This window comes from Camarhynchus parvulus, chromosome 5, assembly GCF_901933205.1.
Source record: "Camarhynchus parvulus chromosome 5, STF_HiC, whole genome shotgun sequence".
NCBI classification, from domain to species: Eukaryota; Metazoa; Chordata; class Aves; order Passeriformes; family Thraupidae; genus Camarhynchus; species Camarhynchus parvulus.
In genome coordinates, this window is record NC_044575.1 from 14,054,524 (window position 1) to 14,077,956 (window position 23,433).

The 23,433-nt window shown below is 44.2% G+C and overlaps 1 protein-coding gene across 4 annotated transcripts in view; it reads left to right on the plus strand.

Annotated features, from left to right (window-relative positions):
• OSBPL5 (oxysterol binding protein like 5) overlaps positions 1-23,433 on the plus strand; it is a 173,621-nt gene that overhangs the window by 30,971 nt on the left and 119,217 nt on the right. Inside the window, exon 1 of one of the 4 annotated variants that reach the window (XM_030950550.1) lies at positions 7,035-7,294. The exons of 2 other annotated variants lie outside the window; for them this stretch is intronic. The gene's annotated coding sequence lies outside the window, so the exon portion shown is untranslated. Of the gene's footprint in view, positions 1-7,034; positions 7,295-7,425; positions 7,935-23,433 lie in introns of those variants that run through there. One more of the 4 variants, XM_030950549.1, reaches the window with a different exon arrangement.

Genomic DNA, 23,433 nt, shown 5'->3' on the forward strand with positions numbered 1-23,433 from the left:
TGTTTGGAGTGCAACAGCACAGATCTAATCAGTGATCAAACCAGGTCCTTTGTGGCATAAAAGGGACAGACAATTTGCTCTGGAACAAACCTTTCTGTGCCATCCTTTTGGGCTGTAAGTCAGAGCATGGTCTTTGATAGTGTTAGATCTGTTCTCAGGAAACGTTTTTCATTCAGGCTTCAGTATTTTGTGTTTTATTTCTATAATTGTAACTTTTGACTGTAACACTGGACAGGTCTCCCTGTTTGAAGCAAAAGGATGACAAAAATACTGGCATCCCTCTGTGCAGACAAGCCAATGTCCTTCAGAAGCAGCAAAAAATATTATTGTACTTTTTCTTCCTGATCTCCTTCAAGCCCCTGTGGGAGTTCACCAGAGGCATCAGCAATAACAAAGAGTCCTTAAAATGAATTGTAACAGCCAAGGAGACTTTTTGCTTGATCACAAATGGACCCAGAAGATGAATTTTGGAGAGAAGAGCAGGGAAGAAGCTGTGAGAAGTTCCATAATTTATTAGAGATGAGCTGGCTACAAGAGTGAGTCAAGAGTCAGACAAAATAAAAAGGGTCAAGAATGAGAACAAACACGACCTGGGAAGCAGCTGCAAGCTTGGGAATATGATATAATGTTATTACAAAGCTACTAATAGAGCTGATTTGTTACTCTCTGGCCTGACCTCCAGATCAATAGTATACATCGAGCGTCAGGAATTAGATTCAATCATCTGTAATTCAAAATGTCCCTATCTGGAGAGAACAAAGTAGTAAACAAATAGGAATTAAGCTGTGATTTCTGTCTGTCTAGATCCAGATCTATCTATGGACAGAGTATTAACTAGTCAATACATAACTAAGTATGTGTGCAGAGATTGGTCCTGGTCCATATGAAGACCTATGTGTCTATGTTTATGAGTCTGATAGGAGAATCTTTTATAGAAATAGATGTGTTGGATTAGGTTTGCAAGGCCAAGTTTTTGGTAGCATGGGGACTACAGAGGTGGCTTCTGGGAGAAGCTGCTGGAAGCTTCCTCCCTGTCCAGCAGAGGCATTCCCTGACATTCCAGAGATGGAAGTGTCACTGGCCAAGGCTGGGCCAACTAGAAATTATGGTAACACCTCTGTGATAGCATATTTTAGAAAAAGAGAAAAAAAGTGATTGCACAGTTGTAACTGTGGCCAGAGAAGAGCGGAATGAGAACATGGGAGAGGAACAGCCCTGCAGGCACCAGGGTCATTGCAGAAGGAGGGGGAGGAGGGAATCTCTGCTGAAATTCCTCTGCAGCCCGTGGTGCAGCCCATGGAGATCCATAGGGATGCAGAGATCCCCCTGCACACCAGAGCAGGTGGATGCCTGAGAGGAGTCCGTGACCTGTGAGAGGCTCACACAGAGGGGAGCCCACACTCTGTGGCAGACTCTCCATAGTGAAGAAGCCCCATGGAAGAGTGACCCATATTGCAGCAGTTTAGAAAGGATAGCTGCCCAGGGGATGGACTCACATTGCAGCCATGCTAGAACTTCATTTATACACATATTTATATGGTCAGATTGAATGGGACTCTGATCAACCTGATGTAGCTGAAGATGTCCCAACTCACTGCAGGGAGGTTGGACTGGCTGACCTTTAAAGATCCCTCCCAACCCAAACTATGCTATGATTATACTTATGGATATGTTTACATATACATGAATGTTTTTGTTTCATCCTTTGAGACTTTGTAACAGCTAGGTTGCTTTGTAATTAACCTTGAAACCCGACCAACAACAAGGACTATTGGAATGGTTTTGAATACCAAATTGGTTTTGTGTCATGTCTTATCAAAGTTTCTGAAATCTAGCCCAGATTTCACTGGATGATTTGTCAGATCCTGGATATCTTGGCTGCTTTCCAGCCTGCTGCAGAAGGAACCTTGCTCACTAGAGCAGCTCAGCGTGTTGGGCTATTCTCTGAGATGATACTCGCAGTTGCTGGCCAGGCCTGTGGGAGCAAATCAATGGCAGCCAAACTCTTTGATGTATTTTTCACACCAAAGCCATAATGGCAGCATTCAGCTTAATTTGCTGGCTTAAACATTTGGAGGAAAATAAAATAGGTCCATGGTACTTGATATGAACTGGCTTCAGCTGAACAGTAAGAAATTAGGAACTTGGGTAGTCACAACTAAACATCATTTAACTCTAGCTGTAGCAAGACTGTATGTGGAACAGTTTTACTTCCCAACACAGACTGTAGTTCTGGATTCCTGAATGAGCACCTTGAGACAGAGGTTTACATTGGTGAGGGTGCAGGGTAGGGAAAGTAAGGTCTGCTCTAGAAGTCTTGTTTAATATAAGATACCTAAGATCACAAACAATTTCTCTGGAATGAGGTCTGGAGTGAAGTAGTTGAAATGGCATTGTATTTAGATTCCTGAAAAACATCCTGGAGGCTAAGGTTATAAAAAGTAGGGCACCATTCAAGCAACTGATGGGTTGGATAGAGAAAATAAACCAGGCAAGAGCAGCTGGTATCTTTTATCTTGCTACTGGCAGGTCTTTAAAGCTGCCTGTGAAGCCTGTGCTACAAGCTCCGGCTGGAGACTTTTACTGGAAGCTCAAAATCTTGCTGGCAGGACCACCAGAGCTGTGAGAGGCTCATGAGCCCTTTGGAGGCTTGGCCCATGGGGTAAAATTGCTAGCCAGATAACCTCTTTGCTGTAACTCAAGCCCAAGTGTGGACATGGGAAAGCTTTCTGACCATGGGGTGTGAGTAAAGAAAGATTTTCAGGTTATTTACCTACTCCATCTTCTGCAGTGCTGTTCCAGGCAGGGATCATGGCACTAACATGGCCAACACCCATCATTCATAGAAATGCCTCCTAAGATGAGCTCAAGGCAGACCATAGGGTCTACTGCAGATAGGAGACAACACAGCAGAAAAGGAGATGGAATACAGAGCAGCAAGATCTAAACAAGGTCTTAGAATTGTGTTATCTGCCTACCTCAGCCAGACTGAAAAGAAGGATGGGAGCTGACCTCTGATACTGTACAGTGAATATATTAGCCAGGAGAAAAAATTTTTGCTAGCAAACCACTCAGGAAAAATTACCTCTGCTAACAGACACAGAAAGAAAAACAAACAAAAAAACCCAGTCAGAAACATCATCTCAGCAGGGAACACACTAACAGAAAGGAGCTACCACAGCAAACAGAAGTCTGCAGTATCAAAGCACTCTGGCATCCAGCTCCTTTTGAAGCTTGCCCACTGCCAGCTGTGAAGTCTTCACACTACTGCTTTTATGCTCTGCAATGTGACACGAAGCCCTTTACAGAGTAGATACTCCCTGCACCTCTTACTGGGTCCCAGCTTTCAGCAGTAATCAGTCACTGGAAATTTTCTTCTACCTTTTGCCACAAGAGGACTCCAGTCTCCAGTGGCGCCCAGGGAGATGGTTGTGGTTTTTCTAACTTCTCCAGAGACCTGTTCCAGCAAACTAGCAATTAGGATCCTGGCTTAGCAGCAGCTCTGTTTTTCAAAATGTAAAATGAACAAACATGTTTTTTTCAGAGCTCTAAATAGACAGACTACTATTTGTTAACAAGAAACTCCTGCTCTATCCAGCTATGACATTGAATATTTTTGCTAAGGAACACTGCACTGGAAAACATTTGTGGGTAAAAGTGATCTTTTTCTTATCATTAATTGTATACAGCTGTGAAGCTTCTGACTAATGATAAAGACCCGTGTTTAATAACATTTTTTCACTCATTTCTTTTAAGCTTCCTGCTTCTTGTCTCACTATGTGCCATGAGCTTAAGGGCAAGTATCTTACAATGCTAACAACCATTCATATGATGTCTGATTAATGTGGTTATGGCTCTAGAGCCATTGTAGTAATTATAATGATAGAAATATGATCTTTTGCTTCACTGTGTGAAGAGAAGCAAAATGATCCTCTCCATTTTCATTTTAATAGAGGCCAACAAATATATCTTATGGCTTTTATGGCATTTAACTATCTAGTCATGAAGGGGAGCTTGTAGAACTATTGTAACTATGTTGTGAGATACAGGAAAGCATAAAATGCAAGTCTGACAGACTCTGCAAAATGAGTATGCATTTACAGTTCACATAGGTGGGGTCTGATCTCTGCTGGGGGAAGAGGAGCTCGTTCAGCAGCTGTGAAAGTGGAGGATTGAAAAGGAAGATGCAGGGGAAAGCACTGCAATGATTTCCTAGGCAGGCTGCTGACCTGAGAGGACTCAGAGCTCTCTTTGTTGCTGCTGCTCACCTGCCTGTCTGCATTTACCACAATTTCTAGACAACTGACTTTTAAGGTCTTTGAGTTGCATTATTGGATTGTTAGGACTGAAGTAACAACAGCTGAAACAGCCTGACTAGACTCTCCCAGCACTAGAATTAAAGCTTATTGTGCTTTGCTGCTTTTGTTACCCTGTTTATGATAGAGTTCACACCAGTTTACAAGCCCTTTTAGGACAGAATTTTGTTTCTGTGCTAGGAAAGTTTAGTGTTGCAAACACTGGCAAATGCACAAAGGAAATACCACAGCTGCAGACCCCCTGAAAGGAATGCTGATTTCTTGCAAAGGAGAGCTGAAGCCAGAAGGGTCCTCAGCCCTAACTGCAAGGTACATCCATCAAAAAGCTTCTCTCAAAGGCATATGTGATATCTGGGGGACACTGATGAATGAGCTTTAAGCTAGGGAGCTCAGGTGGCATTAGGACACAACAAAGCTCATCCCAAATGCACGGCTGGGTTATGAGCTCTTTACTCCACATCTACCCACTGAGGGTTTTTTATGATACATACCTCAGGTGTATCTGCATCGACTGCAGACAGCACATAACCAGCAGATGTGTTTTCTGAATGGCTGTTAACAGAACAGACACTAGAGGGCTGTGGAAAATGGTCTTCAAAAATATTAGTGTTTGCATTGCTTACTGAAGCGGTCCAGCTTACTCCACACATTTCTGTGGAGGACTTATAAGGGGAAGAACAGATCTAGGTCCCAGCTTTGACAGACAGACAGGGAAGTGATGGATTGCTCTAACCCAGAGTCAGGGGACCCATCTGGTGCAAGGTCTGAAGACACAGCAAATTCAAGTTCAGGGCTCCCTGGACCATAAGAAATGCCATGGCTGCATGACACAAAGCATCAGTCTGAGGTAAATTTTCTCTCATTTTCTTCAGTTTATGGACAAAATTTTGACAATTTAACTGACAAGTATTCTGTTCTGTGTATCACTAATGCCTCATGCACTGTCCTAGAGCACATAGGAAAACCTCATGTATTATTTTCTTTATCAAGGTCTCTAACTGTTTTGACAGAAATAATTTTGGATGCTCAGTTTTTTATCAAATGAGTGTTTTGTAGCAATGTGGCAGATGAAACCATAGTAATCATGGAATGGTTGCCTGATAATAAAATAATTTAGTAGAAATCTTAGCCAAAACACTTTTAGATGGGTTTTCAAAAATGTTCAAAATGGAAATCCCTGGGAAGTGAACTCTAAGTCCCACCAAGATTCACGTAGGGTGCTAAAAACTGTAGATCTCTGTACCAAAGTAGCTGAGAAGCCATGGTGGGACAAAGCCAGCCTGGATACAGACAGGTGGACCAATGTCAAGTCCATGCTTTTGTTAAAAAGCCATTTGTACCAGACAAGGTGCTGGCAAGCTACCTGGATGCATTTGACTGTTCCAACTCTAAAAGCAGAAGGGTGAAGGGAGTGGAGGACAGAGAAAGGACCCTAGTGTAGCCTGGAACAGTCAGGACAGGAGGCAGCAGGGAGAGTGAGAAGGCAGCACGAGGCAGGGTGAGTTGCTTCATGCTCTGAGAGGATGGCTCAACCTGGCAGTGCCCTGAGCCAGGGTGATGAGAGGCCTTGGCATCTCCATGCAGTGCCCTGCCCCATTGCACAGTACAGGCTTGCCCTCAGGGTTAAATTTTGGTAAGGATTAAGAGAAAATCCCCACCAACTTGAAGGCAGCTGGAATCATGACAACTCTCCACACCTTGCAGATGATGGCAGAAATCAACAAATACAGGTGAACTTAGAATCACCTGCTCTATGCAATTGATTCAGGGGCTTATTTAATGGGTAGAGAAGGTCTGTGGCGACTTTTGAATAGCAGGGACAGCTTAGGCTGTGTGAGCTGTTCATTGTTTATGCTGTGTTTATAGTGCTTCTTTCCAGGAAAGAGCAAAAATGGATGGTGACTTCTCCTTCCAGCACCATGCTCTACTCCTACCTAGGTACAATGCATTCTGCTCTATGTGCCATTTCTCACCAGGAGAAAATCAGCTACCTCTACTGGCATTAGGTATGTGGATATCAGTGATGCAGGGTGAAGCCTTGTAGTATCCCCCTGGGCTGGAGTTGGCTGGAGGCAGTAAGTGAGAGAGATTGTGCCCTGGTCCAAGCTGAGCTTGCATCTTGGGATGAATTCAGAATTTTTCATTAAGATCTGGGAGACCTTTTCAAGTAATGAGTTGCTTCTCTTTAGTGCTGGAAGCTGGCTTTCCGTGTAATATGAGGAACATCAGAGCTAGTGATCTTTGTCTTGGTTCAGCCCCTGCACACACTAAAGAGAAAAAGGATCTGGCTTCTTCTTTACTACCCCACCTTCTTCTGTGAAGGGTGGGGTAGTAAAGCATTTCAGGCACATGATTTAATGCTTCTGGTTTCAGAAGCATGAGTCTGAGCTTCATGCTGTGTTTTGCACCAAAGCTTCAGCTCTACATGGGTGATTCAGACTTTAGTGATGTAAGTCAGACTCATGTTGGTCACATTATCCCCTCATGTGATTTTTGGTTTCAGAAAGTTTGGGTGTCTTTTAACTTTGCTACATCTCTTCCCGTGGAGATGAAGGAGGTGTGAAGTCCTGTTTGGCTTCCTATTCTCAGTCCAGTGCTGAACTGTGGGACCCTCAGAGTGGAGGAGAGAGGAAGCATCAGTTAAATGTGTGCGGCTGGGCCGTTTTCTGCCGTGATGCTTTACCAGATACTCTGCTGCCTGTAAAGTCATGCCTCCCCCGAAGGGCAGGCGGGCTGAGACCAGGGATGCGATGATTGGACTGTCCTCCTCGTCTGGAGGAGCTTAGGGGTCCGTGCTTGCCATGGGATTGATTTTTCGCTCTGGATGCACAGGCGAAGCTGGGAGCGTGCCCAGCTGCGTGTCAGGGCTGCATATTGCATGGGCGCCTTTGAGCCACGGCGTCGGTGGAGGCGTGTGGCTGGATGCTGAGACAAAGTGCTCCTGCAGCTGCAGGGCTTCAGCGTGGTGATTCCTCCAGGTTGGCTTTTCTCCATTATCTTGCGCGTGGCGTCAGTGAACCCCAGGGAGGGCTCGCTGCTTGCTGGCCGGGGGGTCCGCCTGATTCTTGTTTAAGGGGTTGGTAGTTTTGCTTTATTTACTCTGCCTCGGCTTCAGGCTCTCCCTGTGCCGAGGAGAAGAAAGACACAAACTGCGGGGAGTGCGGGGAGGAATAACAAGCCGAAGGGAGCCGAGCTCCGGCCGGGAGAGGCCGAGGCGCTCCCCGGGGGCGCTCCCGCGGGGAGCCGAGCACCGCGCCCGCTCCGCGCCGATCCCGCCCGGATTTTGCACGTTTCCTTCCCCCTTTCTTTTTTCCTCCCCTCTCCTCCGTTTTTATTTTTTCTCCCTCTATTTTTCTTCTCCATTCCCCCCCCCTCTCTTCCCTCCCTCTCTCCCTAGCGTGGTTGGATCAGTCTTTTGGTATTTCCTGCCGCCGCCTCCCCCGAGCAGCTGTCCGGCCGCGGCCCGGCGCTCCGCGCTTTCCGTGCCGCCGGGGGAGCGGCTCGGCGGGGCCCACGCGTGTCCCTGCTCCCGTCCCACGCGTGTCCTGGCGATGCGGCGGCGGCGGGGCGCGGCGTGCTGAGAGCGGCACCGCGCGGGGGCTCGGCCGCCCCGGCCAGGTAAGACGCACCGGACATCCCCACCTCCCCCTAAAAGCCACGTCCTCCCCCGAATCCCCGAAGCCATCCTCCCCAAAATACCCTATAAAAGCAAATACCGTCCCCCCTCCCCGCCCTAAATTATTCCAATAAATCCATTCCCCCGCCTCCCGTGCTAGCTGTTCTTCCTGTCCCCCGCGCTGCCAGGCTGCCTATTTTTAAGTATAACGTGGTACCCCAGAGTCGGCTTGCGGGCGGCGTGATTTCAGCGAGGGTCTGAGCGCTGGCAGCTCCGGAGGGTACCCTGCCGCCTGTGCCCGTGCTTTGTGCCCAGGTTGTGCGTCGCCGTTTCTACGTGTGCCTTTTAGGGGTTTGGCGACGGGAGCTGTGGGGTGGATCCCCTTGCCCCCCGACTTCTCGGCATGGCAGGGCTGGGGGGCCAGCAGGCGGCCGGTGTGGCGTGTGGGATGGCGTGCTGTCAAGGAGACCTGATTTCTTTAGACATGTGGGCATATCTGGTAGGTGGAAAGCATTTTTAATGTACTTCTTCCAGCATGGTGAGGAACTAGTAAGGAGACTGCACTGCTACTAATTGGCTACATTTAATTGACAATAGTAATTACCTTTCCTATAGGTGCTTGTACAGATACCATAGTGGAGACCATAGGTACTGCTGTCTAAAAACCAGATTTTGGAAACCTGACTTTGGAAATGCTTGTAGCTTCCACTAAGTGAAGCAAGGCAGCATTCCTAGAGAAATAAACACATAAGCACATGTGACTGACTGTTGGATCAGAAACCATATTTTTTAAGTGCTATGCAAACCTAGAGCATTGTAGTGTGAAACAATTGTTTAACATAAGTGAGGGGGAAAGTTCTTTAAACTGTATAGCAACCTCCTCACTTCATCCAGGTGCAGCAATATCTTTGTTGTCAAAATATTCCTTCCTCCTCTTTGCACTGATGTAGGAGATAGCAACAGTATCCAGCAGTGTCTGTACAGCAGAGAACAGCCATTGCACTGGATGTGTCCCCAGCTGCCACCTTTCCTCCTTGGCTGCAAGTTTCCAAAAAGGTGTGAGTGGGGGGGGACAGACAGAAGCCTCAAGCCAGGCTCTGTGTGTGCTAAGTTCTGTTCCCCAAAGAGGAGAATGGATGCTCTCAGCTGAGCAGTTCCCAGTAGGATGGTAGTGACCCTGGGAGTATCCCCACCCCAGCAGGGCAAGGAGGGGGACAGAGCTGGGCCAAAAGGACCTGGGGGCAGCAAGGGAGTCAGATTCAGCTGCAGGGGTTACTTTGTGTTACTGTTGATGGAGGTACAGACAGCAGCTCTCTGATTCAAGGAGAAAATACAGGCCATAGTCCTGCCCACCGCCTATTTTGGTTTGAAGAGGACAATGTGAACCTAAGGAATGATTTAATCATGGTGATGCATGAAAGTAACTGAAAGGCGGATTTACTGCTCTAATCTTTTCATGGTGCTTAATTTAATTTTCATGTGCTTTATTGCAACACTGATTCATCAGGTGAGTGGGAGGGAGGCTTGTAGAGTACAGGTGGTTCAGTTTCCATTACTGGATTAGATATTGCTCAAGGTGCTTTCTTGGCTACAGCAGGAGAAAAACGGCTCTGTGTCTGATACAGTGTTGTGGTTTGGCATCAGGATATCTCTAGGGAAAGGCCATTCCTATAATCTGTGTTGTGCAGTGTGTTTGAAATCAGTGTGCCATGCTCAGAGCAAAACTGAGACTCGACTAATTCTTACTATGTTCATAGATCATAAAAATTTCAGTTAAGCTAATCTGAATTGGGTTAGAGTCACTCCATGTCCAAGGGAGCTGTTATCTGCTGGAGGCAATTGTGAGATTGTCGGCGTTGCCGCTGCTGAAGGTCTTTTAGTGCTGGATCTGGGGCTGAAGAGGTAAAAATGAAACTGCCCTGAAGTGTGTCAGCAGGGCCCTGCTGCTTCTGAGCTGCAGAGCACAGACCTCCCTCTGCAACTGCAGAGATTTGTGCTATTTGATCTCCTGTTTTATTTGGGGGAAAGCTGCATTCAGTGTTTTTTCTCGTGACCTCCCTGCCTTTGGAGCATTAACAGCACAGTGTTTTCTCAGCCAGAAATGCTGCGCCTCACGCCTCCAGTCCTCAACATGAGATGTCTCTGGCAGCACATTGTAGGTGTTTGTGCATGCCTGCTGTGGTTACTAAGGTAAAGAAACACAAGAAGCAGCTCAGGGAATGGGAACAATCCAAATGCCAAATACACATGGGTTTTGGCAGGAATGACACTGACCTGCTCTGCCAGCATGTCTGAGTGTGGGTCTGGGCTTGCTCACTCCTCGTGCAGGCTGCTGACTGTCACTGCTGGTGTTTAGAGCATCAAGCATCTTGAGACTGAGCAAACTCCTCCCAAGTGTTTCTCAGCCCTCATTTTGGAGCTGTGTGGTTGTGGTGCATTTAATTGTACAGGGCTGTGTCTAAATCACAGGTTCTGCCTTCATCTCAGCTCCTCCCCACCAGTGTGGCTCTTACTGGTCATGCAATGAAGGGGGAAGGAGACAACCATCCTGAAAAATACCTTTCTGATAAGTAGCTGCTGAGCCTCTGTGGAGGACTAAGGAGCAGTGTACAATCTGCCCAGGTTTCCACATTTCTTAATTATTGGAATACTCTTTCTCTGCTCAAGGCGTGGGAGTGTTGTGCTTGCATTGGGCTCTAGGTACTGTATATGCACCTGTGTAACATGAAAAGAATCAAGGGACTAAAGGGGAATATTCTGCAAAATTGGAAGCAGTAACAGCAGGCTAGTAGGAGTTGCCTGTAAGTGGTTTCTGCCCATCACGGAAGGAGAGTGATGTGAAAGGGGGATTAGGGTTAGAAGGTTAAAATAGTCCAGCTGCTCGTGTGGTGGTGTTTTTTAATTTCTTTCAAGCTGCATAAAAACCATGGGCATATTCCTTGTTCTTTAGTCTCAGTTTTCTGTGGTGTTTGTAGTGCTACAGTTGAAATTGTGCCATTTTTTCCTTTACACTCCTTTCACATTGAAGGATTTATAGGTGTATAAATCAAAGTCTGAATTGGAAAGGCTCAATTCTCCTCTTTGTTTAATAAACAGCCAGCTGTATACCTGGGCTTTCCTTTGCAGTGTGCCACTGAGGCCTGTGCTCCATTCCAATATCAATAACTTTACTGTGCTGGCAGTTTTCTTGATAGTAGTTTTTCTATGTGTTTTGTTAAACTCCATGCCAAGCTTCAACTTACTGGGAATTGACTGCAGGGCTGTATGAGTTTGAGTGTTTTGGCAACCCAGTTACCATTCGCATGATTATAGCATCAGTGAAAAATTAACCAGCTAAAGGCAAAAGAGAAATCCTTAAGAAACTGGGACGTGTGCAACTCTCCTTGTGGGGAGGAGGGGGGAAACTCAACAAGGGGCTTGCCTGCTTCATCCTATCTAATCTGTCAGTGAATCAATCAATGTGAAATTGTACCCCCAAGGAATAATGTAATAGCTATTTTGTGTGTATTCCCAAACTGGAATGCTGCTGTAGTAGAGTCCTGAAGGGTGTGCTGTCTAAATCGATCAGCAGAAACCAAGATAAAAGCAGACTTGCTGCTGATCTATCAGATGTGGCAGAGAGGCATCGAGGGATGAAATGTCTCGTTCTGTGTCGAGTGCAAAGCTTAAATGTGATCTTGGTCCTTCTGCATCCCAGCACTTCAGGCACAAAAGCAGTGTCCTGATACCTCTCCTTCAGTTTTCTCTCAGCAAAATCATGAGATTGCTCTGAAAGGTACTTTAATTTTCATGCCAATGCATTTTGTTGCAGACAACTGTCGTAGTGTCATTGTTCCATCCCACCTTCAGTGCTGCAGAGGCAGCTTGCCTTTTCTTACCTGTGTTATTTGATGCCAGTTGAGAGTGGAAAACCTATGCTAGCACTGCATTTTTGAATGGATTTGCTCTTTTATGAGGTTAAAATGATGGGGAATTCTCTCCTCACAGCAATAAATTGCCATGTCCCAGTGAGGAGAGGAAGGGAATTCTGCTCCATTGCATGGTGTGGTTAACTATTGCTCATTGTGAATAATCTTTGCAGAATGAAAAGAACAATTTAAATTTCTTTTGTGTTATTGTTTTGATATTTTTGCACTTTTTCTTGTTGCTATCACTTCAGCATCAGGAGATAATCACTTTTATGTAGAATTAGGAGGTGACCAAGGCTTTTATACACTTTATCAAATATTGCACAGTTCATTCGGGCAGCTGTTGATGGCTCATCTGTAAAATCCCTGAAATGTGAATGTGGAATTGTCACTGGAATTAATGCTCTGTCAGAATGGTTATTCTGGCAAGCTCCTGGCATGGATGCAAATAAATGAGATTTCCATTTTATAAGACGAATCTTTATGTCTTTTCTTTTTGTCTTGCCTTGAAAAAGAGCCTTGTGCACTGCTGCAAGCCTGACAGTTGCTGATGCAGTGAGTTGTTTTTTTTACCTTACCTTACTAAGGAAAGTAATCTGGATTTGCAGATAATTTCATTTTCTTTCGTGTGTGGGTCAGACAGTTCAGGTCTAAACCGTATTTTTTTTTTTGTAAATCCTTACTTGGACTATGAAGGCTTTCAGTGGGCACAAATTATAGCATTAGTGGGCAAGGCAGTAATTTAAACTGCCTTCCATGGACCTCTGTTATTGTAATCTAGAGCAGGACACAGGTGTGTTAGATACGAAATACAGAGTGTTTGTATTTTTCAGTTTCATTTATAGTAGATTTTCTTTCCATTTTGACATCTGTCATTTGCCCCAGCCTCCTTGTCCTACTCTGCCTTTGTAACCTTTCTCATTCAAGAGGAGATAGAATGTAAGATTTTTTTTGTTTTGTTCTAATTCAGATTCAGTGGATGCAAACAAGGCCCTATTTCTTGGCTGTTGAACGTGTTTTTCAGTGTTGTGGGGTTTTTTTGTTTGGTTGTTGTTGTTGGTTGTTTGGCTTGGTTGTTTTGGGTTTGGTTTTATTTGACTGATGAACCACCCAGGCTTTGTTGCCTGTAATCAAACTGCTGTTACTGCCTGAATTTCTCTCTGGACTCCAGGTCATGGGAGGCACCTTGGCACAGCTGCAGTCATTTATTAATACCTGCACTCATTTATTCCTACACCTATGCATTGCAGTAGACTTGGGGAGCTCCACTTGTGGACAGGGCTGGAGGCAGCTTAAACCAAGCCTAGACTGTCAGGCTTCTAACCTAGTTTTTCCCAAGCTGGTGTTCAAGTTCTGGCTTGTGGAATCCCTCAGTGCAGGCGCTGAAAGCTTTCTTTTCCAAGAGGGTGAGGTGTGCTGAGAAGCTGGGAGGATCTCCTAGCCATGAGTGTATCTGAGAAGTGTAGTGCAGGGTCTCTCTTTTCTCAGTTCCCGGAGAAGGTACATGGCCAGGGTGTGTCCATATAAGCTTTCCATGCTTTTTTCATCCTCTCTCTGCCTGGATTGTGTTCTTTGGTGTCAAGGTCTCTTATTGGAAATTCACAGAATATTTAGAGCAGTATTGTCTTGGATTTTGCTGGGCTGTTCTGTAATATAAATAAAAACAGTCTCATTAAGTAAGCAAGATACTGAATAAGTTGTCTAAAAGAGCTAAGACAGTGGGTACAACAGTGGCAGTTTTATTCTCTTTGAACAGGTGCGTGCCCATGAGGAAATAAGAGGTAGGTAGGTAGGGACCAAGTGAGAAACATTGAGCAATAGCAGACTGTGACTCAGAAGCAATTTAACCATAATAATCCCCACAACACTAAAGGTTCTTTTTCCCAGAAATGCACAATATGCTTTTCTCTGCTATAAAGCTGTTGTCAGCTGACATCATTGTGTTAACATAAGACTTGCTGTTATTCACAAGATGCACAGTTAGCAGAGAGCACTTCCAGTGCTGGCTGCTAATTATTACTAATGTTCTCCCAATTGTTGCAAAACAATATATTAAAGATATTTCCTACTTAATATTTTATTCCTGATGGCTGGTAAGCTTATGTTGTGTTAAAAATAAGGCTTCTAATATCACTCCAAGTATTCCCAGCATTTGATTTATTTAGGAGAAAACTACCATTTACCAAATGCCTCTCTTGACTACCTGTTGTAGAGATGCTTTGTCTTTCTTTTTTTTTTAATAATTTTTTTTTTAGAGTACCAGTGTGGAAATTTATGGCTTTTATTTTTTGTTAATCGTGACCCTCTCAAAGTCTGTGTGTTTTCCCATTGACTTCATGGCAGCCAAGTGCTTTTTATCCTGTATGCCTCTTAGAGAAATCACATTAATGATGTATCACTAGCCAGAGAGAGCTTTTGCTGAAAGCGCACAAAGGCAATAATTTACCTTGTGATTTTATAAAAGGCAGACTTTTTTTCCCTCATATTAAAAAAGAAAGCTGTTGAAGTGAAGGAAAGTGAACAGAGAATTGGTACTCAAGTACTATCTCCGCAATGCGAAAGGGACATTGCAACACCATTAATGAGATGCTCCCATTTTTCCTTGGAGATGTGGTATTGAATTTAGAAATAGATTTTGAACAATTTTCCACTGAACATCTCACTTTTCTGCTCACTGAATAGCTACAAACCCTTATTGTTTAATAGCTATCTTCACTTTTAACTGATAGAGTTTCATAGAGGTAAGGTAATAGCTGTGAAAAGGTAGGACTTTTTCTAGACACTGTTTAATTTACTGTAATTATATTAAGTGCTAAATTGAAAGAGGCTTTTCTAGTTAAGATGAGGATAATGAATAGTTGCGCGTTATTACCATAGCCACAATGGGGGAAGGAAGACGTGATTTAAGTTTTGCTCGAGACAGAAAGAAAGAAAACCTGCCCCAATGTGGTCCTTAATAATTAATTTTCCCCTCTCTATTGCTGACTCCCAGGTTTTGCTAGAAGAGTTTTCTGCCCTTGTACCTCAGGGATGCAGCAGTTTATTAAAGGAATCAGCAGGCACTCCAAGTGAAAATGGCAGTGGAAATAGAGTGAAGAACCAGATTGCACCCTCCAGCCAAGCCTGGAGCTACACAGGCAGGGGCACACACAACAAATGCCATTGCAGCTCTGAAGGCACTGCAGTGTAGCATGGCTCCCCCGAGGCTCTGCTCCCTCTGTGCTTTGCCCACGCTGCAGAGAAAGCCGTGGTTTGCTGCTCTTTTCTGCTTGGAGCAAGTTGCAACATCTCAAGTCCCCGGGCAGGTTGAGTGGGCACTCCCAGCTTTCTGCCATCCGCCAGCACCCGCCCCTGCTGCGCTTCCCGCGCCAGAGCTGCGGCGCCTTATGCTGTTGCTTCCCTCCATTGGCCTTGTTTGAGAGCCTGAGCAAATCACAAGGTGTGCAGAGTTGTGTACCCCATGTAAAAACACACCAACTCACTATCTTGGCATATTTGATGTGATTGGGAATGGCATCTTTTATGCCACTTCTAACATGGAACTGCTGTAAGCACACCCTGCCTCTCCATGTGGATAGAAGTGTTCTATCTGGGGCAGGATTTCATTGTGTCCTTGGAAGTTGAAGTTGTTAAGGAGAAAACCAAAGCATGTTCCCTCGTTTATTCACCTCTGTACCCTGGGGTCCAAGACACCACTTGGCTTCCCTTGCTGTCCTGCTAGGACTGCTGCCAAGCTGAGCTACAAGGACTTGTCCCATACAAGTGTTTATCTCCTGGGAGTTGCACTCGTGCCGTGCTCTTACCTCTCAAAGTCTATCAAGAGTGCGTGTGATTGTACTTGACACTTGAGATCTGGGCTAGATGTGAACCCCTGGGGAAAGGCAGTGTGTGAATTATTTAATCTCTTGAGCATTCCAGGCCACTGTGTAAAAAGTATTAAGCAATATGGGACTTTTTCTTGCTTTAAGAGGTGGTCTGTGTCAGCCTTGCTTGAACTCTGAGAAAGCTGAGTATTTTGAGTGCTAAACTTCATACCATGTTCCAGATTCATTGGATTGCAGTTATGGGGGACCAATGTAAGCAGTGTTTGCTCCCAGGTGGACTAGAAATATTCCTGATAAACCTTCTGTTTTCTTCCCTTCTGTCCCTCCTTCTCTTCTCCAGTAATTTGGTTCTTTGGGATGAGACAGGTTGAGGCAATGCAAGTAGGATAATTTTGTGGTTAGGGCATTTGGCTTTGAAATCAGGAGATCAGTGTTAGTTCCTGCTTCCATCACAGGCCTCCTGTAGCTGTGGGGAGATTGCTTGCACCTCTGTGCCTCTGTCTGCACTGGAAAAATAACAAAGTAAGTTTTGGGGTTGGGTTTTATTTATTTTCTTGTGTTGGCCTACAGGGCTCTGTTATGAGGGCAGAGAGAGGGTCTGATCCCTTCTTGGGGTTATTTGGCATTGTCTGCTGGCCCAATTCCAGCCAGAGTATGCCTGTTTGCTCTCTGGATAAAGCTACTAGGAAGTCTTCAGGTGCATCTTTTTTTCTTTCTTTTTTTTATTCGCTCAATTCTTTTGTCATGCTTTTTGCTTTCATTTAACATCAAAATTAAGTGGTGAGTTAAGCAGAGCAGCTTTTAATAATGTGTAGAAAATGAGCTGAGCTGTACACATAGATGGTGCCCGTAGGAAGCCTGGAATTACCCCACAGTGTTTTTAATAGGCAGTCCTACTGCACTGTGAGCTGTTGGCTCAGTGATTCTGTCTTAGATGAGCTACAGATGAGACTCCCAGTACTGTAAATATCTGTGCCATTTAGCTTGGAGTACCAGGAAATGAAACAGCGTGGGAAATAAGAAAAAGGTTTATTTTACTGAAGTCAGTAAAACAATGTTTTCTTCAGGCTGATTTGGAAGTGGACCTTAGAAAAGTTAAGTGGAGAAGAAATACAGTGTTTTGGGGCCAGAAATGTTTAACAAGCAGCATGAGCTGCCCATTGCTGGCTGCTCTGCTGCTTGATTGCAGCACAGTGAGGTGCAGGGCTCAGGCAGCTGGAGAAAGGCTCTTCAACAGTTGGCAGGGTGATCTCTTAAGGTGCTTATCTGGTGAGAAAGTGGGCTCAGTTAGGAAGCCATTCTGGACAATGTAGCTTTTCTTTCTATCTTGGATGTTAAAGCCAGCTGTATCAGTCCTGTTGATCTCATTTGACTTTGCATCTGCAAGGATTTTAGCCTGGGATTCTTAAATCTAGTAATTTCTGGTTGAATTACAGCATTTTCCTTAGGCAGGTAGTGCATTTTAATTTTTGGTGGTGATTCTTTTGTGCTCTTCAGAAATGTGTGGAAATGGTAGTTTTCTTTACAGTAAAAGATTTCTCTCTAATCTGGCATTTTTCTACTTTCTTTCTTCCTGCTTTGACATCTTTTCCCTCTAAGTGATTGCAGACTATGATCAGGTGATCCCTTACATGTCTTTGATTAGTTAAGTAGGTTGAACATCTTAAGTCTCATTGCAGTTGATTTAAGACTTGGAGACAGCCTTATGGTTTTTTTCTGGGTCCTTTCCAGTTTTTCATGCTGCTGCATTTCAGGTAAAGATGAAGATTGCATGTGCAATGTCAGCAGTGATCTTGCAGCTGTCAAAGACAGAAATAAGGCTGCATTCTGTCTCCTGCTCTTTTTGTTCCTTCCCCCCTTGTTTATGCTTCCAGGAATTGAGCAAGCCCTGTTCACCCACGATATTGCACTTGGCATTCAGACTCTGTTAGTTATCTACAATTCTTTCTAAATCAGAGCTGTTTTGGAAAGCTAAGGTTTGTGTCTGGACAGGGAGGAGGGGGTGTTTTGGTCTGGTATGTGGCAACACAAAGTTACTTATCATAGATTGTGCTCTCTGCACTTCAATAATCTGCTGACATTTTGCCAGTAATAAAAAGGTCAAGGAAAAAAGTTGCTTCCTACAAATCGTGGCATTTGATTGTTCTCATTATTAAGCAGAGTATGGTTTCCTTGGAACAAAATTTCAGCCATCCCCAGCTTTGTAAATGATAAATTACCAGCTGGTACAAATGCATAAAAATGAAAAAGCAGCTTTCTTTTGATGTTGCTGGTCCCTGTTCCAGTGATTTGTCCTTTCCTGAAGCAGGGTGTGGGGAAGATGGAAGAAAGAAGTGTCCCTTGGATGTTAAATACAGTAGCAAAAAGAAATTATACAAAGTTGATACTTGAAAAATGAGCCATTAAGTTGATTTAAAGGATCAAAATCTCTATAATCTAGGGTTCAGCAAAATGTTACATATTCCTAATTTTTAGGAATGACTTTCTGTGTCACCTGTTAAGAATGCTGTGTTAGGTCCAAAGCACAGTAATGCAGTTAAACAAAACATTGTGTGCTCTTCTATTTTTTTTTTTCTTTTTTTTTTTTAACTTTTATTTTTTTTCTACAAACTTTCCCATTGATTTTTTGTCTCTGAGATGCCTGAGCTTGCAGCTGCAGTACTGTTTTTCTTGTTAGCCCAAGCAGTGCTTTCTGATGCAGAGATCACTCTGTGTGAGGCAAGGCTCTGGTTTAAATATAACAGCAGTGGCGGGGCAGTGCATAAGCATCAGCAGTCAAGTTGGAGATGCATGGACACCATCCATGGTGGGGAGCTTGGGTGGATGGGAGGGAGCTCAGAGGGAAAAGGTTACTGTTTGTGGGGGCAGGCTGATGAGTGGTAGTGCTGTCAATTAGGGTAGTTTGTGAGTTCGCACAAGAAGCAGGAGAGTTGGTGTATTTTTGTTACAGAAAATTACAAGTGTCATGCAGAGGATTGTTGGCTTGTTTCTCTTGCAGCAGAGTATTTGTTGCTACCCTTCCCCAAAGCATCTCTGGGGATACCTAAGAATGCAGGCCTAAAAAAGCTGAATTATAACAATTATATGGCTATGGTGGACAGAGGAGTTGTGTACTGCAGTTCTTACTGCCAAATTCAAAATTAATTTGAATGTAAATCCTTTCAAAAAAGTGAGTGTAGAAAGGTCTGTATTGGGAGAACACAGTTTTTGTAGTCTCTGGCAGATAGAATCAGTTTTTTTAGGTTTTTACAGTGTCATAACATGAAAGTCCAGTAGGCAGAAGCTGCATATTTATCTACCCAGGAATTAAATATTGCTATTAATTGGTGTTGGAAACAAGCCAAATCAACTTGAAATAGATTTATTTCAAAAAAATGCTGTTTTGCCATTTGAATTACTTCAGCCAAAGCACTCCTGGACAACTTGTTAGGTTTTACTTTTTTTACAGAGCATTATATATGTTGATCCTGGCCATGGCTGATGCCTTGTAAAATGCTGCAATGTGCTGGAGCAACCTGCTGGCTGTGAGAGGACTAAAGGAGCATTACCAACTTCCTGCCATCCCAAGGAATATGGGGAATAGCCTTCATGCCTCCTCTTCTAGTCTTCTGTATTTAAATGTTTTCAAAGGTTGTGCAGGATAATGTAGTGTGTTTCTGTACTTGCTTTGTATCAAACAGACACGCTGCTCCTTTTCACCCAGCGGATGTGTGCAGGGTACCTAAGCAGACTTCAGAGAAAGCCCCTAAAGGTTTGTGTTTAGCACAAAAAGTACAAAGTCTTCAGCTTTGCCTTTAAAGTAACTTTCCTAGGATGACTTACATCTGGAGGTCATTCTTTCCTCTCTATGCTCATTTCTACTGTAAGAAAGGATGCAGCAGGTTTCCCTTGTGAAAGCATCCGGCACTGCTGTGTTTGGGTTTGTGTGCTCATCCTCCTGCTCTCTGGAGTGTGTCTCTCACAGAATACAGTCATTTCTGCTCCAAATTCTTTGTTTAACCAGCACTGGCAGGCTGGGAGATAAAGGTGGAAACTTGAAACAAGACCGAAGAAATGGTCCTAATTTTAGGAAGGTTTGAGTGGAACAGGAAGGGAGCAGGTGGGCAGGATGCTCTGGGGCAAGCACACACTGAAATGTTGGTGCCTGTGTGCATGCAACAGTCACATCTTCCTTACAAGTCTGTGAGATTGATGTGACATTTCTCATTAATCAGACACCAGTGTTATCCTGGGAATTTCTGTGGCTTGTCTCCACCCCACTTAAAACTGGACTTAATGAGCAGTTTCTGGAAAGTGAGGGGGAAAAATACGTCATGCCTGCCACTGTTTCCTTTCACAGCTCATTTACTGGGCCTTCTCTTGATATATTCAGTAGTTCTTCATAGACTTCAGAAGGGTTGTTTACAAGAGAAATTTATCAGGTTGTGTTTTCTCATAAATGTAATTCAAGGAAATGTCTCCCACTGCTATTTAAAAACTAATATGAAATCAGGCAGTTTTTTGCAGCTATTGGAGGCTATGTCAATGGCCATAGAAAACAAAGAGGGAGCCAAGGAAAGAAAGGCAGGGTAATACAATGGCATTTGAAACACTGTTTTGTTTTCATTCAGATATTTTTAGCTAATGGTGATTTTTTTCCTTTATGTGAGTTGATGTGTTGTGTCAGTGGTAGAAGCTGCCAGTGTAGATGTTTGTCCCAGGAAAAAGATACCAATTGACACTGAATACATTTCAGGAGCTGCTGGATAACATTATGTTAAGAAATGCTTCAGCAACTCTCCAAAATCTAGATTAAAAATTGCAGCCCCAGTTAAATCAGGGTTTAATTTGTCTTACAGCAGCCCAGAGCCTTTGCTTTATTTCCACAGCTATCCTCCTGCAGCTTCAGGCACCCCACTCAGGTGGACACATTGCTTTGCTTTGTTTTCTGCAGTCCTTCCTGGGAGAAGTGATCTAAATACTTTCAAAGACACTGATTGTTTCCAATCTTTCCTTGGCTTGAAATGGATTTTTGTCTTTTTGATTCTATATATCCAGTTAAGTCCTGATTTAAATCCCACTGAAGTTATGTTGGTAGTGGGGGGACACTGGGGAATGGGCGAAGGTGGATCATGGGAACAAGTAGAAAATCAAGCCTGTGGATGGTACTCATGGCTTGAATATAGAAAGGCGTAATCTTCATATACATTTAGGTTGTTATTGTAGTCCAGTTTCTCTGGGCCTTGAAGATTGCATGGACTGACAGTGTGATGCAATGCTGGGGACTTGCCATGTTTGTAGGTGTAAGCAGGACATGCCCTTTACCAGGTTTTCATGAGTTTTCTAGTATTCTACAGAACAGCTGCTCTAGAAGAGTAAAATGATGCAAAATGTGTGTAAAAGCAGGGCAGAGGACCTCCCAGGGCATGCAGACCACAAGTGCCTTGTGCTGAAAAGGTTTTCTTCCCTGAAGTTATATTTGCTAAGCCCTCCAGAATGGTATATATTCAGCACTGTCTGTTCTGGAGCAAGCAAACTGGGAGCAGTTCTACAGCATCTTAAAAAAAAAATAGCACTAGAGGCACGCACAAAAAAAAATCCCATTCCTTGCTGGATAAATGAAGGCAGCCCCAAGATTGCTATAATTTATATGCTTTCCTTTTTCAGTGCTGTCACTGGGGAAAATAACAGTGTGCCTGCTTGCTGTCCAGAGATCTGCTGTGCCAAAGCAAATAGTTGCAGCAAGTGGCAAGCAGAGAAGGCACCAAGGTATTTGATGGATGAGTGTTCCTCCCTCAAGCAGAGAGCAACATTTGTGAGAAACTAGTAATATACTGTGGTTGAAATGGCCCATTCAGGGTATAAAATTCCCAATCAAGTTGCCCAGGAGAGAGTTGGACAGCTGGTGTAGGAGCAGAAATCAGTGCAGATAAATCAGGTTGGCATCTAAATGACTGTGGGCCCTGGACAGGCCCTGTTAATTTTTTTCTCTGGTGGATGAAGTCAGGAAAGATTTCACTGTATGACTGACATTTGTTCCCCCCAGCTTCTTGCCTTCCTCTTACAGCTGCCTCAGTTCAAGAGAAACAAGATGCTTGTCCTGTTTTGCTGCTGTTAGATTTGGCATTGCAGCAGTGTCCCCAAGTCCTTATCCTGTCCAGTCAGGGCAAGGAGCTGCTCAGACAGTTCCCAGAGCTGGTGGTATGGGGCAGCATTAAGCTGCATGGAGAGCTGCAGCATCACTGTGGGTGAGCGTGCCTGCTGAAGAGCTCTCCAGAAGTGGGAGCAGTTCCAGCTGGCTGTGAGGGTGGGAGGCAGGCTCCTGTGCTATAATTACAAAGGCTGGTGTTTAATTGCTGCTTCCCGCTTCAGAGGTGTGCTGTAAATTAAGAAGGTGCTTTACAATAGTGGCATTTAACTTCTTTCTGTCATCTGCTTTCATTTTAGTTGATCTGGGCTGGGATTTCTCAAGGGAGGTTTTCTGTGCTCTGTAAATCCCTTGAAAGAGTGTGGGCACTGGGTTCTTAGCTCTCCTGGAAGTGACTTGATGTTCCCTCTAAGCCAGGATAATTGGGCTCTTCTGCGCATCTGTTTGTGCAAGACCACTGTGTCCCACATACAAAATCCAGGGACTAGCTGAGCTGATGTGAGAGGAAGCTGGTCCATCTTCTCTGGGTTTCATAAACTGAGGAACATCCTGAGATGCTCTGTGATTGCTGGATGTAAGGGAAGAGGAGCGAGTGCACAGCTGGAGGGATGCGCAGTTCAGTGGGGCATTGAACTGCAGCCCTTTAAAAATTGCTGACGGGAGAGCGGACAAAATAATGCCCTATTTTGGGGCTGCTAGCTGTTCTTCCAGCTTTCTTTTCCTAAATTTAAATGAGGCAAAGACCAATTCAAGGCTGGAGAGATAGGTTGCACATTGACTAGGTGTTCAAAATAAAATCTCTGGTGTGTGGGCATAGTCAAAATAGCTGTGATGATGCTTCTCAAAAAGTACCTCGCTCATCCATTTGTTAGCGATAATATTAAAGATTCAGGAAAATTTTGTCAGTCTTGGAGATCTCAAGGATGTTAGAAATTGTGAAGCTCAGTTTAAAAATAGGAACTTCAGGGAAGGGGGTTAAGAAACTTTCTTTACTGCTAAATTTTTAAAGTTCTAGCTCCTGTTCCACGCACACGTCCAAGCTTTTCTTTCTCCAAAGAAAAGGTTGGACTTTTTTCAGGTTTTATGACAAACAAACACTTTTTAGAAGCAGTCCCCTGAGGTTTGACACAAAAAAGAATATTGTGAAATTGATTACAGAATGTCAAATCATGGCAGCCCTAGTTGAAACACACAACAGAGCCAATGTGTCCTCTTTAGTGTCCTCTTTTGCACTCCCAATTAATGCCAGAGGAAGGTGTTTGTTCGTGTGCAGGACAAATTGGACTTAACTCCAAGATAATGCCATGAGTGGGTCATGGGCCTCCCTCTGGCATGTGAGCTGTGTGGATATGTGCAGATAAGAGTGTTGGATACAGGTTTGTCCATAGGAAGAGGTCAGGACTGGCATGCTTACTTGTAACATGGAGGCAAGGTGGCTGCATGAGCCAGGTGCTCCTCCCATGTTGCTCTGTTCCCAGGGGCAGGCAGAGTTTTTAGCCATGTGCTTAAACTGCACCTGGTGCTTGGAGCAGGACACCCGAAGGTGCTTTTTATCCAGCTCTGTGCTGTGCCTTCCTTTGCTGGCTGTAATTGGCAGGCTTTATTCAGGAAAACACTCTGGCCAGTTGGTGTGGTGGTAATT